Below are 21,331 nucleotides of genomic sequence, written 5' to 3'. Positions count from 1 at the left end.
CCCCTGTCCATGAGAGAAATAGGTGCCACCCCTGTAGTGACTTTTGCAGTCACCCATCCAGTTGTCAAGGTTGCAGGTGAATAGGTTAATTGAGGGGCTCTACTTCACATGGAGTGGGAGTGTATTCCAGAGCAGCAGCAATTGCTGGGAAAAATATATGTCATTCCAGTATGTTCTGCATATGTCACAGACTAAGTTGAGATCCCTGGAGTGAACTATTCTTGTCCCATTTGACTTGCAGAGGAGCAGCATTTCTATGCTGAGTACAGTGACAGGGTTTTCAGTCCTTCCATGTATATCATGTTTTTGAGGTCCTGGATTCTCTTGGTCAGAAAACTGTGTGGTCTCTCCAATTGCTGCAGGTGTCTGGTGAGGTACATACATAATTCAGCATGGCACTCAATTAATGGTCTGATAAGGGTTGAGTACAGCAGAGCAATGATCTTCCTGGTCTTGGATGAGATGCCCTTATGAGGTCCACAACGTAGAAAGCTTCTCTTACCACTATGGACACATGGTGATTGACGTTTATCAACCTGTATTCCCAAGTCTCACACCAGTGAGTTTGAGCTTAGAGGGGAGCTATCTATATCATAATTAGCAGGGGGCTACTTCTTTGCCAAAGGGGACAATGAGGCATTTTGTGCATTATCAGTCTATGAGCTTGGCACCAATCATTTGTCTGTGTCAGCTTTTTCTGTAATATGTTAACATCCTTGGGGACTCTATATGATTGCACCCAGTTTACAGTCATCTGCAAACCTGGCAAGCCAAAGGCCATCTACGTTTGCCTGGACTTCAGAGAAACAGTTTCAAAACAGTAGAAGGCCCAGCACAGATCCTTGTGGTACTCCACTGGTAACTGATCTACTGGGGGAGGTGGACTCCTCAACTTTGACAGTGTGGATTCCATTGGTGAGCCAGTTGGCTACCCATCTTGTAATGTATGGGTTAATCTCTAGATGGGAGAGTTTCTCTAGGATGCCTGAATGGGGGAATTGTGTCAAAGGCCTTGGCTAAAACAAAATAGGCAGTATGTACTGTTTTCCCTCATCCAGGGTTTTGCTGACATTCTGAAAGAAGTCCACTAGGTTTAATAAGCAAGATCTACTCTTGATGAAACCAAACTGGGTTGGCTTGAATATCGCTTATGTCCTTGTGGATAAGGTCCATGATGATTCTTTCCATAGCCTTGCAGATAAGGAGGGTTAACATTATGGGTCAATAGGTCCCAGGGTCAGTTAATGGATATGTAGGCATGCTCAACTGTGAAGATAGTTCTAGTTCTGCATGTTACCAGATTGATGTGCATTGCATATCACACATTTGTTATTTATTTATGTAGTGTAGTAGATTTATTTGTGAACAAGTGCTGAGAGACCAGGGTTGCAGTGCATGAGGAGAGGCAACACATGACTGCATTGTAAGCGACATATTGCTAGATAGGGCCTTCAGTTTGTTATGGTTCCACATGTAGCTTCATTACATGAAAAGTAAATGGACAGTAACAACAGTAATACATGCTAACAGTGACTTTGCATAGTGCAGTGGCAAGCAGCAGGTTTTTGCAATGGCAGGCAAAATGTTTATGCTTGCAAGAAACTCATTTCCATTACTTTCCCTGTTTGTGCATAGCTAAACAGTGTGCAAACATGAGCCTCGTTGCTAAAATTCTGAGAGTTAGTATTGAGTGTATGAAACACACCTGCTGCTTAGCTGACTCTGTGGCAGTATGTGCAAAGGCATTGCTAAATTTCTTTTTGAGTCCAGATGATACTGGGTTTTACTCCAGGTGTATTTAATACTTTTAAATAAACAGTGATAATACAATGATATTATTCAGCATGTGTTACCTCATGTTGACCTAGCACAGTGGGGTTAAGCAGAATTGCGTGGAGGTAACTGTAGCAATTTAGAGACACTCACCATTGCTTGGCATTTGTGTGCAATGCCAAACTCCGCAAAAAAATAGAGGCCAAAGAGTGAAGGGATCCATTGATTTTTCTGGTACTTTTCCAGTACAAATAAATACATGAAAACATATTCGGAGGCTCTAAATAAAAATCTGCAAAAGCAACAGAGACCTCCAAAGCAGACATCCGAACACAAACCATGAAACACATACTTCACAAAACAAGTGTGCCACACATCACAGCCCTTAAGGCAAAATAACATACCCAACCCACTAGTAATAGGTGACTCTATAGTCAGGCACACTGATGTCCCACTCACTAGGCTGAACAAGGAGAAGGCTACTGTTAGCTGCCTGTTGGGTGCCAGGATCCGCCACATAACACAAGCACTCAGGTCACTCCAGAATAAGTACAAATATGACTCTGTCATTGTCCATGTTGGTGTGAATGACTACCTGAAAAGAAACATGGAGGAGCTCTCTGATCACATAGCCCAGGCCGGTATGACCCTGATCCTGAGTAGCATCCTGCCCTCACCAAGAATAATACCACAGTATAGAGAAAAAAATTATCAATTTCAACAATTGGCTAAGCTTCTGGTGTCATTCAAAGGGGATCCAGTGTCCGTTAGCCTGGGATGACATAATCAACAAGCCACGCTGCTTCACTAGAGATGGCTTGCACCTGTCACCCTTAGGCCTTCAAATACTGGCCAAGGCTCATGCCACCCCCATAGTGCCTTTTTAGGCAAGGCTCTAAAGACAAGCCCACCACTGTAAATAGCACAAGTAACAAAAAGGGTAATACTACTCAATGCCAGAAGTCTAAACCTCAAAATGCATGCACTTGAGGCACTCCTCAGTATGGATAAAATCAATATATATGTGCAGTAACAGAAACCTGGTTTAAGGCTCCAGAGAGCACCCCAGCACTACCAGGCTACAACTCATACCATACATGTTGGCCACAAATCCCAGACTGAAATACAAAAGGCGGGGGAGTATCCATATTCATCAAGGATACCCACACCTCCAGGTTAGTGGCACAGCACAATGCTTCAGAGATCATCCGCATGCAATTAACAATGGGAAAAACGGCTACTCAAATTATAGCTTGCTACAGATCACCCACCATTTCCCAAGACCCCCACTCTGCATTCCTGGAAGCACTGGGAAACATAAAGTTCCTACCAAACACCCTGATATTTGGTGATTTCAATTACCCAGACATTAACTGGGAGAACTACTCAAGTACAAACTCCCTTGCCCAACATTTCCTAGAATTTATAAACTAAAATGCCCTGGATCAACTGGTCAACACCCCCACCAGAGGTGACAACATATTGGACATGGTCATCACCAACATGGGCGACCGGTGTTCCACACCAGAGGTCAACCCCTTGCTGGTTAGATTCGACCATAAACTAATCACTCTGGATATCCACATTCCAACACCACTCCCAGTCAAAGAAACCACTGTGAAAAACCTTTCAAAAGCAGACTTCACATTACTTAATACCGAGGTGGGAAGTTTCAAAGCCCCCAAGCTAAAGGATAACGCTGTCCAAACTGCAAAATCCTTTACTAATGCACTCTATGGGCAACTACAAGAATGCATGGATCATGCTATCCCAAACAAAACCAAGAATCACTCCTCCAAGGAAAGGAAACCAGTCTGGTGGATTCCTGCCATAAACAAGCTATACAATAGAAGGAGGAAACTAGTACAGAAAAGAGTAAAATCCCAAGAAGGGAAGACATCCCTGATCAGTATCAGCAAGAAACTAGGTTCCCTCATAAAATCATCCAAGGCTAGCTTCGAAAGAAAAATTGCCATGGACTCCAAAGATAACCACAAGGCATTCTTTAGCTATGTCAAGAATCTAAGTGGCAATTCTCAGATCTGCTCGAAGTTAGTGCAGAATGGCACAAAATAAACTGAACCGACCGATATAGCCACATCTTGGCAGACAGGTTCAGTGCAAACTTCACCCCCTCACACCCCCAAAAGGGCCCATAACTATACCAAAAGAATGTAGTGCCCCTGAAATCAAAGATAGTCAGGTTAAAACAGCCCTCTCCAAAGCCAAAGACACAGCATCAATGGGACCGGACGGAGTCCCAGGCTGCGTCCTACACGAGCTCAAAGATGAACTAACCCCTCATCTAAACACACTGTTTAAACTCAGCCTCTCCACAGGCTGCATGCCCATAGAGTGGCGCACCGCAATGGTTATTCTGTCCACAAAGGTGGAGCCACAACAGACCCCAGGAACTATCGCCCTATAAGCCAGACTAGCTTGGTCTGCAAAGCTATGGAGTGCATCATCATGGATCTCATTAACAGAGACATTGGAAACCTCCAAACACTGGACCCTACCCAGTTCGGCTTTGTTAAGGGCAGATCATGCCTCCTAAACCTGGTGGACTTCTTTGAGACAGTTACCAAGACTATAGATGAGGGAAAGGTGGTCTGCACAGCCTACCTACACCTCACAAAGGCCTTTGACACCATTCCCCACTCAGGTATTATAGACAAGCTCACCAGCCTGAACATAAACCCCTACATCATGAGATGGGTTGCCAACTGGCTCATGGACAAAACCCACATGGTAAGTGTTATGGGAGCTAGGTCTGACTCTAAACCGGTTACAAGTGGTGTTCCCAAGGACTCAGTCCTAGGACCCCTCCTGTTCAGCATATACTTCTCAGAGGTACAGGCAAGCACAGGAACACTATGGCTGACCAAGTTCGCAGATGACTGCAAACTAGGGGCTATAATTAAGTCTGCGGCTGACACAGACATCTTCCAAAAGGGTCTCACTGAGACAGATACCTGGTGGCAAAACCATGGCCTCAAGCTAAATGCTAAAAAGTGCATAGTCATCCCCTTTGGAAAAAACAAAGTACCCACAAACTACCACATAGGTGGTATTCCCCTAAATATGGAAGATGTAATAAGGGATCTGGGGACCCAAGTAGATAGTAACCTTTCCTTTGATAATCACATTACCAAAGTGGTTAGAAAATCCTTCTATGTGGCCCACCTAATCACAAAAGGGTTTGCGTCCAGATTGGAAGAGGTCCTTGGGCACCTCTACGCATCACTCATCAGACCCATCATAGAGTACAATGCCCCATTTGGGATGTACCTTACAGGACACCTGCAACAACTGGAAAGACCACAGACGTACCTCACCAAGAGGATCACTGGCCTCAAGCAGATGCCCTATGCAGCTCGACTGAAGAAACTCCAGCTGTACTCGGTTGCATACCGCCTTCTCAGAGGTGATCTCTGCCTGACATACAAGGCCATGTCCAACCCAGAATTGATGGACATGCTCCACCTAAAGAAAACCATATCCCCTCAAGCCACATGCTCCAGGGATCTAAACCTCACCACAACAATAAATAGGACGTGCTGGAGGGATAGATTCCTGTCCCAGAGACTTCCCATGCTCTGGAACAAGATTCCAATCTACATTAGGCAGAGCTGCTCACTAACCCTCTTCAAGAGAAACCTTGATGAGTTGATGGGAAATAGAAAGTTTACCCCAGGGATCACTTCAATGGCTCTGCTGGACAGAGGCACAGGGAACTAATCTAAGGGGGCGGCGAAAGCCAACACATTCTGGCTAGGCTTATAAATGCCTTTGGGCAGATAGCCTAGTACCTACCTATGAACCTATGAACGTCTGTGTGCTATGTGTGATTCTATTTGTTGACCAAATTATAAGTGTTAAAATGTGGTAGATAGGAAGGTGGTGAAATGGGGAGTAAGCAGGGGAAAAACAAAGGGAAAGCAATACAGGAATGTGCAGGAGAGAGGTAGGAAATAACCGTAGCTATCCATTTCTTCAGCCATGTAAGCTGAAATATGTGCAGAATATTAGCTGAATATGGACTGTCACCTCCTGAAAAAGGGGTGACAACAACATAATCATGTTGTATATCCAATTATACCCAATCAAGTGTGTCAAGAAGACACATATGCGAAATGGAGAACTGCCCAATAAATATATATAGCTAAATATGCCATGACCTGACACATTTGTTTTTGTCTTTATACAGTGGTAAAATTGATTTTTAAAGTGTGTTGAATTCAAACCTAGGCATAAGGGACAAAACATTTTCTTCTACAGCAGTGATTTTCCATCTTTGTCACACAAGAAGTGCTGCTCAGACATAGTCAGGAATCATTCATAAATACAGCAAATAGTCTAAGATGTTAACCCAGTATGTGTGTGACCTGATAAAGTTCTTGTGTATAGATTCAGTTGTGTATGTGTCTTTTTTAAGAGTGAAGGCCACCCAAGTCCAGATAGCAGAATTATACTTATAGAGATATAGTAGATAGTATACCTTCAACCATACATCTGAAAACACAATAAGGGTGCCTTATCCCTCATACATAAAATTCATATAAGCTCCACTATTTCAAGTGTTATAAGTGTGTCTCTCGTCCCTCTCTAACATAGATGACAAGCAGGTGGGGTATTTCATTTAGATGCTTTAATACATAAAAACACATCATGATGGATAACAGCATCATAAAATATAAATGCACTGGTTAACAGACAGACCTTACATACATACATGCTTACATCTCAACAGCTTACTACAAAATGGCAGTCAGTCTTGCACATGCTCAGTATTTATACATTTGTGCAAGCACTTGGATAGCTTCTTAAAGGTGCATACACACACATTAATCTACAGCCTCCCTCTTAAAAAGATTGCCCTTGGTAAAAAAACAGCATTAGGGTTAGATATGCATTATTATAGACATTAGAAACAAACACAATGTTTATGTCCAAGCTGCTGTGCATCTGTTACATGGTCTGGATATGTGACCAGATCTTGTTACATAACAATCTGGACTGAATTTAGCAACAGAGACAGTCTTCAGTGAACAACTCATATCAAGAACTTCTGTATTTGTCACAGGAACAGGAATATTCTCTGGAACTTCCTCTGAAACTGCAACACAAGACAACTCAATCTGAGATAAAGAGTCTTTCTCACAGGCTATGTGCTGTGGTATAGGCTCAGACTCTGGCATCAAATGCTTCCCATTCCATCTAAACTCTGCTCCTTGAGATTCCAGAATGTACAATCTTTGCTCTGGGCAAATATTCTTCGCAACACCAATCCGATTATAACCTTTGGATGTTTGCATCCTTACCACTTCTCCTTCTCGTAATGGATTGAGTAGTTTGCTGCACTTATCATAGTAGGACTTCTGGGTTAAACACTTCTTCAACAGATTGGCTTTCACTGACCTGTTGTCCTTGATGCATAGAACCAACAACTGACTACTGATTGGTAATGTTGTTCTGGTTTGTCTCAACAGAAGTCTCTGGGCAAGGGAACCTAGATGTTTATCACGAAGAACATTTCTGAGATTCAAGAGATTCAGGAAAACATCACTATTATCTTGTTTGACTTCTCTAATAACTGTTTTGCACTCTGAACTGCACTTTCTGCCAAAACATTTGACTGCGGATACTCTGGGCTACTCGTGGCATGAGTAAAGTCCCATTCTTCAGCAAATCTTTTCAACTGTTGACTTGTAAACTGCATGCCATTGTCAGAAATAACTTTGTGCTGACTAATATGGACTGCAAAATGATGCTTCATCTTAGTAATGACAGTACTGGATGCTAGGTTAGGAAGTAGGTCAATCTCAAACCAATTGGAGTAAGAGTCTACTAACACCAAGTAATGTTGACCATTCCACTTGACAATGTTGGTAACTACTATCAACCAAGGTAGTGCAGGAATCTGGTTTAGCTAAAGTGGTTCTTTCTGTTGATGTGGCTTACTACTGTTACACATGGAACAAGGTGATAACACTCTGTCAATATCTTGTGACATAGAAGGCCAAAATACTAGACCTCTCGCCCTTCTTTGGTAGAGTCGGTTCCTGGGTGACCACAGTACAAGATAGTAATGTACTCTGGTTGCAAGGACTTTGGAACAATCACTTTTGGAACTTTCATAATGATACCTTTGTCAGACAAAATCTCATCTCTGTATGGAAAATAAGATTGCATTTCAGACAAAATCTCATCTCTGTATGGAAAATAAGGTTGCATTCTTGGGGTAAACTAGATTGCTTTGATGGCCATCCTTGACTGATAAAGTGGTTGAGATTTTGTAAAACTGGATGTGTGGCTGTGTGATCTCTCAGCTCATCTAGATGTGTGGAAGAACAATGTCTCACTTCCATGACATTGAAATCAAGGTTCTCATTCTCATGCTGTTCAGTGGTGTTTCTGGGTAAACTGGACAATGTATCAGCAAGATAAAGAAGTTTGCCTTTCTTGTAGACAAGAGTGAAATTATACTTCTGCAATCTCAACATCATATGTTCCAATCTGGCTGGAGCTGAATGCATAGGCTTTCTTAAAATAGTAACTAGAGGTTGGTGGTCTGTTTTGATCTGGATAGGTCTACCGTAAACATAATCATGGAACTTTGAACATGCAAACACAATTCCCAAAATCTCTTTCTCTATCTGGGCATACTGCAGCTCAGTTTGGGTAAGAGATCTCAATGCATAGGCAATAGGTTGACCATCTTGTAGAATGACTGCACCTAGACCAAATTTCAAAGCATCAAATGAAAGAGTGACTAGCTTGTGAACATCATAATATCTGAGAGTTGGTGAACTAGCAATTCTCTGTTTCAGGACATCAAATGCTCTTTGGTGTTGCTCTAACCAAGACCAGGATATATCTTTACATGTCAGCTCTCTGAGTGGTGATTTTAGTTGGCTAAAGTCTGGAATGAACTTGCCTGGGTAGTTAACCATGCCAAGAAAACATTGCAGGGCTTGAACATTGTCTGGAGCTGGTATCTCAAGAATGGCTGTTTGCTTGTAATGGTCTGGTCATAGGCCTGAACTAGTAAATAAATGACCAACATAAGTAACTTCTTGTAGTCTAAATTTGCATTTCTGTGGATTGAGCTTAAGATTCATTTGACATTCTCATTTCAGAACTTTTCTGAGGTTTCTGTCATGCTCACCTTCACCATTACCTCCAACTAGTATGTTGTTGACTATAATAGCACAAGAATACCCAGAAAAAGTTGCTCCATTGTACGTTGAAAGACTTCACTTGCAGAAATAATCGCAAATGGCATTCTCAAAAATCTGTACCTGCCAAATGAAGTGCTGAACATAGTGAGCAATGATGATTTCTTGCCAAGCTGAATTTGCCAAAATGAACTCTTTGCAGCTAAGACAGAAAAAATAGTGACATTTGGCATCACAGCTGCAACTTCTTTGACTGTGCACATTGGATGATGAGGTCTTTTTAGTGCTTTGTTCAAATCTCATGGATCAATACATATTATGATGTCATCTGAGCTTTTCTTGTGAGCTACCACCATAGAAGATACCCATTCAGTAGGAATAGCTGAACCAACTGGAGAAATCACAACATTTTATCTAGCTCAGATCTGACTCGGTCCTGCATGGCTATTGGAACTCTTCAAGCTGGCCTGATAACTGGATTGACATCTGGGTCTAACTTCATGGAGTGCACAACTGGAAGCTTCACTAGTTTGTCTTTGAAAAGATCAGCATAGGTAGAAAAAATGTACTGGGCGAAATTACAGTAGATGTCTTTCAAGCTAACATGATGGACTTCCTTATTAAATGAAAGCAGTCCCATTTTCAAATGGTCTCTGAGCCCTAATAGTGACTGGATGTGCCTCTTGACCACATAAAATAACAAGTCAGAGCTTATCTCCACAGAGTAACATGAAAGCACTACTGAGCCTTCAGTCTGAATTTCTTCACCACCATAAACAGCAAGCTTCACACACCTTGCCAACTCAAGCCTTTCACCAGGGTCTATATTATAATATTGACATCCAAAAATGTTGAATCTCACTTGTTTGACACGAAAATGTCGAACTCCAAAGTTCCCGAACACCCAAATAAACGATTTCTTTCCAACGAAAAGAAATCGGTTGACCAAACATCAATGCCACAGAAAAACAAACATATTTAAGTGGGGGGCTTCACTCTCCACCCCCCACACACCCCCTAACTAAATATTCTAACTCCAACACCGCACTACAGTCAGGGAAAGGGCAGGTGTAACAGAACGGCCAACCAATTTATTTGGCCGTTTGGGAACCTTGGAGTTCGACATTTTCGTGTTGAAAAAGTTGGATTCGACATTCTAACATGTTGATATGACAATATAGACCTTTTCACCATGACATACTCTAGCAAATGCTTCTGCTGACATAACACTGCACTTGGAACCTGTGTCAACTTTGAGCTCTATGGGTTTGCAGTTTATCTGATCAGTATAAAATACTTCATTCTTTACCCTGAAATCTACTGCATTGACTGTTTTATAAAGCACTGATACACCATAAACATAAAGAGTAGAGCTGCAGCTTTGTAATTGATAAATCCATTTCTTAAAATGTTCCATTTTAATGAAAGAATGTGGGCCATTTGATTTACAAAACCTCTAGAAATGAGTCCACTTATTGCATTTGTGGCATTGCTGACCAAAAGCTAAACATTTCTCCCTTTTAGATTCATTATTTGCACCACAATTATAACAGCTGGCAATGAAACTAGGTGGGGACACATGCTTTCAGTCTGCTGACTCACTCTTGTGCTTCACTGAGACTGTGCAAACTCTGGAATTTGCTGGAAAGCTCTGGGGTTGACCAGTGAGTGCTGCAGGGGCTACAGTTGCTGCCATGTGCTTGGGCCTGTTTCTTTTAACCACGTGCTGCATACTATCAACATGATATTTATCACTGTGCCTTCTAGAGATAGTCTCTTTTGTAAGCATATTTGTGTGCTTTTCTGTGAGCTCAATATATCTGACAAATCACAATGGCCTTATTCAAAGTTAAATCACTGTCATGAAGCAAAACCTTTCTCTCAGCATCATCTTTAACACCACACACAAGTCTGTTCTTTATCAACTCATCCCATAAATCACCAAATCTGCACATTTTAGCCTTGTTTCTTAAGTCTGTTATATATGCTGCAAACGTTTCACCAGGATTTTGATCCCTTGTATAAAATAAGTGCCTTTCCACTGTAGAATTTGTCTGGGGGTTACACATTTCTCTAAATTTATGTTTTAAGCACTCAGGGTCCTCCCTTGACTCATCCAGTACAACAATATGATGTCCCCCCCCTGTCCTGCATAAACAGCAGGTGCATACACAAATGAATGCTCCCTTTCTATGGCTTCTGACCCTGCTAAAATAAGCAGAATAAATGCCTCTGTATGGTCATCTTTATCAGAAAATGCAGCCTGTATGAAAATGTTGTACTTTTGCTCAAACACTTTCCAGTTCTCTGCAATATTATTGTCAAACACAAGTTACTGGGTTTTTGAAATCTGCCTGCCATCCCCAGAAAGTGTGCACAAACACACTGAAAGTATGGCCCTTGTAATTATATACAAACAAACTGTTCAATGAGCTTGTAATAGCATTCAGATGCACAATACACACTTTGAAACACTGTACTTTGTAAAATATGCTCTGTAATGGCTGCATCTTGTGAAATAACTTTACTGTAATACTGCACAAACATGTGAATGCTTCATATACTTCTGATAACTTGGATACCTTTAGTTAATACAAAAAAATACATGCTTAGCAAAAATGCGGTCATTTGCATTTATTTTTATTTGTTTTATGGAATTCTGAATTTATTTCAAACATTTTCCATAGTAATTCAAATATTTTATCAATATTGGACATATCAATTTATTTGAATATTGTTTAGAGCATACTTTATGTCTCGTTTTATATTTTGCAAATAAGAAATGCTTTGGAGCAAGTTTTAATATCTGAAATTTGTTTCTGACCTGTTTTGTGAATTATGGGTGCAGTAGGGATGATTTACTCCTGTATATTCCTCCAATGCCAACTGGGTGCCTCTTGCACTTAAGTGGAAGCAACTGGAACTCTTTCCGGTACTGAATCATTTTAGCCATTCTTCTTCTAACCTCATGTCACTTTAGACATACTGCTTCTGACGCCAAGTTGCTCATCCCTCTCTAACATAGATGACAAGCAGGTGGGGTATTTTGTTTAGATGCTTCAATACATAAAAGCACACCAAGATGGATAGCAGCATCTTTTTCTCCTTTTAGCTTTTTCTGGTTAGGGGTCACCACAGCAGATCACCTGTCCGCTCATGATTGGCAGTGGAGTTGTACGATGTTGAGTTGTCAGCCCAGTGCCCAACCTTCCCCAGAAGGCACACACATGCACGCACTCACATCTAGGGCCAAATTAGAGTGTCCAATCCACCTACAGCATGTCACTGGGATGTGGGAGGAAACCGGAGCACCTGGAGGAAACCCATGAGACCACAGGGAGGACATGCAGACTCCGGACAGAAGGTATTCCAGCCAAGGATTGAATCAGAGAACCTCTTGCTGTGAGGTGGCAACACTAACTGCTGCACCACCACGGCCACCCAGGATGGATAGCAGCATCATAAAATATAAACAAACTGGTTAGCAGACAGACCTTGCATACATACATGCTTACATCTCAACAGCTTACTGCAAAATGGCAGTCAGACTTGCACTTGCTCAGTATTTATACACTTATTTATGCAAACCCTTGGATAGCTTCCTAAAGGTACATACACACACATTGATCTACAAAGTGATATTAAATATAATGTCTGAAATGTTCTGCATTGTATGTCAGCTGTACACTTACACCTATTCCCACAAGAATGTTGAATTAACACATATATTTTTCTGCTCGTTGCTATAAACTGAAATGTCACAACAGTAAAAATAGGTGGCACAACATATACTAGAACCCAGGACCATCTGTATTCCAGCCTTACACATACACCTGCTGCCAGAGGAGTAGTTACATGACAGTTTCATAGTTTCCTAGTCATTAAGTTCTGTGTGTTAATTGCTGTGCAATGCTGCTAAGCATGTTTGCATTGTGTCCAACAGAATTAATTGAACACATCCATTTTCAAATACTGACTGTCTGCATCCTGTCTGCAAGTGTTAGATGGCTGCAGGTGTTGGGAAACTTTGCTAACTGCCAAGCAGTGTTGCTTAGTGGTGTTGCCAGATGGAAAGCAAACATTTCAACAATGTATCCTTTTTGACCTTTACACTTTTGCAGATGCCTTGTCTGCAGGAGTTCTGTCTGCTTCCTGTGTGGGCCACTAGTCCAGTTTTTGCACTGCTAAGCATCGTGTAAATGAGATAAGCACAGCCAAACTTGACATTCATTTTCTCTGTTTCCCTTGTTTGTGCTAACACTGGCAAAAAATATATATAAGGGAAAAGTAGTTGAAATGATGAAAACCAATCTATGAAATAAACACTACAAAATGTTTGTTTCTCCACATGAAATATTTTTACATAGATCTGGATTTGAACTCTCACTCTGATGAACCTTCATAACATAGTAAGGGTGCCTTATCCCTCTTTGCCACACAAACAGCTTTGCAGCAGGGAACTGAAATCATTCTGCATACAACCAACTGCAAAGTCATCCACACTGCTAACAAACCATATGACAGTTATTTTCACATGTATTAACTCTGTATGTAGTGCACTAAGCGATCACACAACCATTTATGAGTATTGCTTGCAAAAATGCAGCTCTATTTTATCTGTGTGTATTTGTTGCTCATTTCTATCTTATCTGAAGAGTAATCTGAGACATGCAGTCTGTAAGGCATTCAATATAATTGTCCTTAAAATGTGTGTGTGGATATTAAATGGCAATAATATACAACTGTCAGTAAATGAAGGGGAGGTTGGATGTTAATGAACAGAACCTGTGAATTGTGTGTTGCTTAATTACATTTCCAACCTTAATAAAATTACTTCTACTCTTTGTAAATTTAACCTGACACACTCACTGGAGGTAGGACAGTCTGCATTGCTATTGTGTTTTCCTTCTCCCTACTAGTAGTCATTCACAGTTGCAATCCATTAGCAACAAACACTGAGGCAGTGTCTGCACTATGTTTACATGTACTACACAGAGGCATGTATTTTAGATTCAGCAATTCTAATTAGTTCATACCTCATTTGCATATTCATTGTACTCACAGCCCTGAAACTACATTATAAAAGGCAACTGTGTAGCTAAGGAACCTGAAGATGAGGAGACTTGATTATGTGGAAAACACTGAAGAGGTTATTACTTTGTGATATATCTGCACAGAAGATTATTGACCTTGAGAAGGTATGCTTGTATTTTTCAACTATATATTGCACATGCTGAAATGTAATTAAGAAAAATCTGTTTTATGTATATATATATATATATATATATATATATATATATATATATATGTGTGTGTGTGTGTGTGTGTGTGTGTGTGTGTGTGTGCGTGTGTAAATATATATATATATATATATATATATATGTGTGTGTGTGTGTGTGTGTGTGTGTGTGTGTGTGTGTGTGTGTATATATATATATATATATGTGTGTGTATATATTACATATCTATGTGTGTGTGTGTGTGTGTGTGTTTGTGTGTGTTTATATATATATATATATATATATATATATATATATATATATATATATATATATATAGTTACCAAATGCTACTTTTAGCTGTATACATTACTTAGATGTGTACTTTGTGTACTTTTGACATGGGAATGTTTGTCAGGGCATTTCACAGGTATACATGATTGGCATCTGTAGACATGTTTTAGGGACAGTTCATTTGATAGCACTTTTAGCATTTCACTGATGGTTTGTAAGCAAAATGTGTCATTTGCCTGTTATTTTGGGGGTAGGGTAGCAAAGTTGCATTTCTGTTTTGGCGCAAACAAGGATGTGTTGCTATTGTCACTCTCCTTGTTTTGCATCCAGCCTTGCTTTATGTGTGAATGTAATATGTTACAACCACACAATTCCTGTTTTTTTCATATTTCAATATCTTGACTGTTTTATGTTTCTCCATTTGGTAATAGTGAAATGCTACCTCTTCTGTTTTATCTGGAAACAGTTATTTTTAGTTATGTGATACTTATGTGTATTATCCTTCTGTTGTGTTTTAGGTCACCTAGGACTATGGATCTCAGATGTCTTAATCCCCATGCCCCTTCAGTGACCTTGAGAATCAGGCCATTGTGGAAGCTTTTATGCAACATGGTGCCTTTCTTCTTTTGAGGGGATATGGAGATATGTCAGGCAGAATGTAAATTTTGCAGCAGATAGTTGCTGATGTGAATGCAGTAGGTGGCCACAGCAGGACATATGATCAGGTATGCCATAGAGCCACTGACATGATCTCATCTACATGGAGGAGAGCAGCTGCAGTGGCCTGTGATTGGATGGGTACTCGGGGCCTGCTACAGAGCCACCACTAACAGCAGATGAAGCATTCCTGTCCACTGTCAGGGATTCAGACAGCTCCCAAGAAAGTGCAGAACAGCATGTCCTTGACATTGGTGCTTCTGTTTCAAAGACAGTAAGTATGTCCCAGGAGGAGCTTCCAGGTAGGATCATAAGATCATAGGAAATTACTGGGCTAGTGGTCCTGCAGCCCTTATAAACCTAGCCAAGAATTTAGCCCATGTTTAGACAAGTTAGCACCGAAAGCCCGTCCAGCAGGGACACAGATGGAATCCCAGGGGTGTATTTTTTGTTTCCCATCCAAGCTTATGTATCTCAATTGTTAAATACTGTTTAGTAAAATATTTACACCAATACATTAGTTCTGTTTCACAAATTGATTTGTGGGAAAGCATTGTAGATTGCTACAGTTAACAACACATTCTGATTGATTACAAATGGGCTTAGGTTGGACTTGTCATACAAGTTCTTGTTGAAAGTATAGTTAATGGACATATAAAAAGCAAAAATATTTAACCTTCTGTGTTACCATTAATTGTGATGATGTTGTCCTTAACTTTTTCTTAACTTCTTCCAAGACAATCATCCATAGGAAATATAGCATCAGCTGCACATGGTAAGCCAAATTGCTTCTTTGTCAGTGGTGATGATCATTTCAAACAAATGTATAACTTTTATCCATATGTATGATGTGGGTGTCAGGACTGCTGTGTGTATTGCTGTACTGGCTGTAGTAGTGGTACAACTGTTACTTTTTTAGCATACATTTGACTATAGTAGTGTAGCTATTAATTATTTTCCTGTGTCTGATGCTTATTATCACAGATGATCCTGACAGTGGAAGTATAGAACTCTTACCACCTGATGTCAGAGTATCAGCAGACCCTGATGATGATGGTGGCCTAACAGAGGCACAGTTGGGGGGGCAAAGGTTGAATCTGACACTAAGGTTGATATTCGGCCATCCCCTGTAATTCCATCGAGCACAAGTAGTAGGCCTACACCAATCCATTCCAGTCAGCCCTCAGATATTGGACAGGTGGAGGGTGAGACACTGAATCAGGGAAGTGTGCTTACTGTGGCTTCAGTGCCTGTTGACTCTGGTCATAGCCAAAGTGTGGGTGAGGTTGTTAGAGGTGCTCAACACAGGCATGTTCCCATAGGTCCTTCACAGAAATGCTTATGGTTGTAGATGTTGTACAGGCTGACATGCATGACTGCCTCCACCATGTTGCCAATTCAATGGAATGGATGAATGACACATTGGAATGGGCGGTGTCTGTGATGGAACATCTGCTGGGAGGGGGATGGCATCTTCACGGGCATAGTTCAGCCACATCATCTGCTGTTAGCTGATGTGGCTGTGCCTGATCACACTCCCATAATGTCAGTACTTCTACTGCTCCATCAGTGGTTGAGGTGTCCACACTCAGATGTGCCAGGGCATGGGGTCATGATCCTGGACATTGTCATGAGGGGAGCTCATCCAGCAGACATCATTCATGTTCAGGTAGCAGCAATGCATCTGACCATAGTCTTAGATGTGCTAGTGTAAGTCCTTTCAGAGCCAGCTCTCATGGTCGGGTATGACACTGATGAACTGACACCTCTACCATGCACAGCTCACACCTGTCTGACATACCAAAATGTAGAGCTAGCACAGAACTTATCTGTTTTCATGCAGATGCTCACACACCAATTTCACCTGAAGGACCCATACAGACACACACACAATAGTTTTATGGTTCAGCTGTGAAGCTTAAAGCTCATTTTGCCTCACTGACCATTTATTACTTCATCCTAATTCTGTTTCTTACTCACACACACTCACTGGCCTTTTGTGTCAGCCTAATATTGCTGCCCCCACACACATACACACACAACACCATGTGTGATGATAACTGTGCTATATCCTTGTTTTCTATTCTTGGAATCAAAGATACACAACAATTGTGTCTGATGTTCTGGGTACATAGCTGACTTAGTGCTTAGTATATCTGCATTTCTGATGTTGATTTGGTATTTTTACCTTTGACTTACATTGGTCTTAGATAGTTAGACAGGTGATAGACTCAAACATTTTTTGCATCAGTATTGTTAATGATCTAATGAAGATTGTGAATTCTGAAACTGAAATGTCTCTCATTGCTTTCTAACTTCTCTCTCTAATTATTTTCCAGTACAAAAGTATGGTGCTAAACTGAGGACATCCGATGACCATCAGTACTTCTTTAGCATACATTTGACTATAGTAGTGTAGCTATTAATTATTTTCCTGTGTTTGTTGCTTATTATTGCAGGTCATCCTTATAATCCTAATAATGTGCAGTTTTCTCTGCAAGTCTGACCACATCCCCTGGACTGAGAGATCCTGACAGAAAGCCCTCTAAACCAGATCTGATGCATCTATGGTGATAGCATGGTTGGAAGCTTCCTGTAGGAATGGGAGACCAAAGTTTAGACAGATCTGTTTTGTCTATCACATGTTTCTTTCAATACAAAGTAGGGGATCTGAATCTAATGGTTTAGAGGCAGAGAATGTTAACACCACACTTACCTGAGATATTGTTGGATCTTCATTATGTGGAGTGTTGCATGAGGTACCATTGGTATGGTGGAGACCACGAAGCCCAGAGCTTTGACAAGCTGTTTTGTTATGGGCCTCCTCTGTCCACTTAGATCTGAGTAACAAAGGCTGTGTGGATCAAGCGGTCCATCAAGGAACCCAGAAAACTACTCTTTGGGATGGGGACAGTTGTGATTTTTGCATGTAGAGGGTAAACCCCAAGAGGAAAAGAAATCTCTTGTGAAGGGCTAGAGATCTGATTACCTCATCTAACTAGCTTGTCTGAGTACAAGACAATTGTTAAGGTAAAAAAAAAGTGTAAACCCCTGCAATCTATAGTAAGCAATAAACTTGGCCAGGCATTTTGTGAAACTCTTGGTGCAGTGGTCACCCCAAAAGGCAATGATATAAATTTCAAGTAAAATCCACCCGCAAAAAGCCCAAGGAAGCACATGTGCACTTTGTGCATGGGTTGTGTAAGTATCATCTGGGCACCAGGATGCAGAAGGGGAAGCAGACCCTCCAGAGTTAACAACTTGAACATGGACACCTTCAAAAAAGTATAGAGAGTCAGGATAATTCTAGAATGGGCCTCCATGTTCCTTCTTTTCATGACATCAATAGCAGTTAAAAGCCCTCACCCTGAAGGTAAGGGGAAAAAGATAGAAGGGATCAGCCCCTCCTGATCTCTGGATCCTGAGGAATCTCTCCTAAGTATGGCTTGCTGGCATACTGTAATTTGTATTCTTTATTTACAATGCTCAGCACACAAATGCCTAAAGTGATATTATCCCAAACGTGGAAACACAAAAAGCTTGCCCACCATCTTTTGTGGAGTTGTGGGCTGGAGGCAAGGGTGGGAAAAGGAGTAAGGCATAGTTACAATTGCTCTTTGCTAAAATTGGTTACTTGGGAGCCTCCAGGCTTGCCTGTGTCACTACTCCACCTCTTTTCAAAATCAAGTCTTCTCCCTTTTTTCTGTAAGTCTTCTCCCTTTTTTCTGTTTGCTTTTGGCCTGCTTCCTGTAAAAGGGACCTGATTTAGAGGGGCAATTTCTAACACACATAGGAGAGTGAAAAAGCTATCTGAATCCTTGCACGATTCCCACCTCTTCCAGTTTCCCCAAAAAATAGTTCCCTACACAAGGAAGCATTGACTAACTGTGCTGGGCATGTCTTTTAATCACCAAATTAGAGAATGCTGCCCTGGACGCTGCATCGACTGCATCAAAATCACACTTAATAGAAAGCTGGGCAACAGTTTGGGAGTGCCCCAACAAACTGGACCTTAGATCACACTTAATAGAAAGCTGGGAAACAGTTTGGGAGTGCCCCAACAAATTGGACCTTAGATCAGATTCTGATCTCTCTTCCATCTGCTGTCCCAGACAATACAAAAGAGCCATCAAGAATGTGGTCATCTAGATTTGGCAAATAATTGTCCTGAAGGATAAAGTTGCTTAGTTATAGACTTTTTTTTTTCTGTTTTTACCAAACCCATCTATGACTGCTCTCCTTATCAATGGTAAGGAATGTTAAGCAGACACTAACTTTCAACCAAGTTTGGAGTCCATAAAACCTGATGCTGGGTCAGCCACTGTATTTTTGAATGTATTTATGGGCATCCTGCAACCTGTGTAATATGTTTGGGTTTTTAGGGTCTGAAGCTTGGTAGTCCAGAGATTTTGGTACTGTAATAAATGCATTCTACAGGGCTCTTGAGACAGGATGAATTGCCAAAGGCTTCAAAGTTTCCATTTGTAAGAGCTCAAAGCATCTCTTCTGGATATCAGAGATCTTTCTGCCTTCCACCTTGAAGAAAATCCTTTGTAATGGTTTCCCAGATGAAAATTTCTTGATAAGATGCCCTCTACATCGTAATCAAAGACTGATGGAGAAGAAAAATGGGTGGCATAGTCCAGATCCTCCTGATTTGTCTCTGAAGTTGTCTCCTGTTCAGAAGAGGGATCTCTTCCTTTTACTATTAGGCAAGGAAGAAGGACCTGCTTATTTAGAGGCTGGCTGAGCAGGCCTTGTGGCCTAAAGGGCTTTCAGCAAGCCCTGGGCCATTGAACCAGTCCTCCTGGCCTACTTGAGAAGGGGATGTCCACCTAAAGCCTTCTTAGTTGGAATTTGACTGGAAAGTGGAGGAGGAGAACTAGATTCATAGATTCTAGATTCAAAGACATTCCATAGCCACTGAGTCTCATAACCATTTATTCCATGCCAGTACCCTCTTTCAGGATGAGCCTCCTTTCCTCATTATGGCCATACTAAGCAATCCCAGAGCAAATCTGTGGATACCCATTCAGTCACCCAGGTTATGTTAAAAGGCTAGTAGAGAGCTATACTGCTTAACATGCAGTAAAAGTTTATTCCAGAGGTTTGTGAGGCACTGGGTGGTGAATCTGTCCCTTCACTGCATTTTATATGTACTGGTGATTAGTTAAGTCCCTGGTTCAAATATTGGTGAAGATACTGGACTTGCAGAGATAGAGAAGATTCAGCTCTCTAATGATGTGGTAATCAAGACAGATATTTTCCCTCAAAATACAAGTCACTGAATAAAGGTAACTTCAGCTTCACTTGGTAGGTAAGGGACTTTAGGTCTATGATCTTTCTAGTTAGGAACATTTGGGGTCTAATTGTGTGATATGTTTAGTAAAATATGTGTTTTTATCAAACCGGTATGATAAATGCTATGAATAAGGGAGTGATTACCTTTTTACACCTTGATGATATTCCTTTAGCAATTAGCTGGGCTAAATAAAAGATTTTTCTGACAGTTGTCACATGATGATCAAAAGAAAGGAAGCTATCAACACAAGTACCCAAGATACTGATCACATTTTTATTTTGTAATGTGCATTGTCTACGCAGTATGATGAGGGTGGGGATATCTACCAAAAGTGGTGATACTACCCTTTTTAGCATTTGGCTAAAGACCATTTTTAATGCATCAAAAGTTTTCTACAGAAAGTTCACCCTAGAGGGTTGGGGAGTCTCAGAGTGACTTAAAAACCCAGTTTGCCCTTGTTTACAAACTGTTAGCCAGAGCTCTTGGGTCTCTGCTTGGAAATCTGAGAAGTAAGTACCAAAAATGAGAGGTCCCAGCACCAAGATGGGAAAGACAGAGGTGATTGGGAACACATGCTTTGGTAATGTAATGAGGTGTCAGATTTTAAAAATTCTCGACACTGTCTAAAATATCGGGGAATCAAATCATTATAACTAAGGAAATGATTCTTTTGATCTCTGATATAGGCTTTGAATTGCCTAGACACAGTAAAGCCTTAAGTTTAATGATGCTGACAGCCAAAAAAGCAATTACTAGAAAACAGAAATGAAAATCTAAACCAACTAACTGTAACTGAAATATTGAACACTGTAAAAGATAAAAGAATTGAAGGTGAGATCTTTAGAAAAGGAACAGAACAAATTACACAGAAGTTCACAGGTCAGTACTAGGCTAATGACCACTGA

The sequence above is a fragment of the Protopterus annectens genome, chromosome 8.part0 (assembly GCF_019279795.1).
Source record: "Protopterus annectens isolate FY-2018-M chromosome 8.part0, PAN1.0, whole genome shotgun sequence".
Classification (NCBI taxonomy): Eukaryota; Metazoa; Chordata; order Ceratodontiformes; family Protopteridae; genus Protopterus; species Protopterus annectens.
The sequence above is the reverse complement of the archived record's forward strand: the minus strand, read 5'-3'. Positions refer to the sequence as shown.